Here is a 393-nt window from a genome sequence, read left to right on the forward strand (position 1 = left end):
GGAAACCCCCAGTAGCCCCAAAACACACCCCTGGGGAAGTTTCCAAAGGTGTTGCAAGAGCGGAGACTGCTGCCAGCACAGCACCAAAACCAATCTTTAGCGGGATTTCCAAACAAATTTGCAGTAAGCAGCCCACGAGCACTTAGGAAATGCTGCTGCGACCGTAGGCTGCTGTAACACCGCTATTACCACTAAGCGTGTAATTTGGGGAAAGATTCTTTATTTCGCATTTAGTCGTGCCAGTCGTGACATGTTACTGACACACTGCGGGCCACGACGTTAAGCAACTTCGCCATCACCGGCATGCCAACACGCGGTGCGGCTTTCCCCCTCCTTTTCGGCAGGGGAAGAGCCTAACGGGGCTGAACAACCAACCGGGCCTGGGCCGGTGCG

This window comes from Phaethon lepturus, unplaced genomic scaffold (genome assembly GCF_000687285.1).
Source record: "Phaethon lepturus isolate BGI_N335 unplaced genomic scaffold, ASM68728v1 scaffold15090, whole genome shotgun sequence".
NCBI classification, from domain to species: Eukaryota; Metazoa; Chordata; class Aves; order Phaethontiformes; family Phaethontidae; genus Phaethon; species Phaethon lepturus.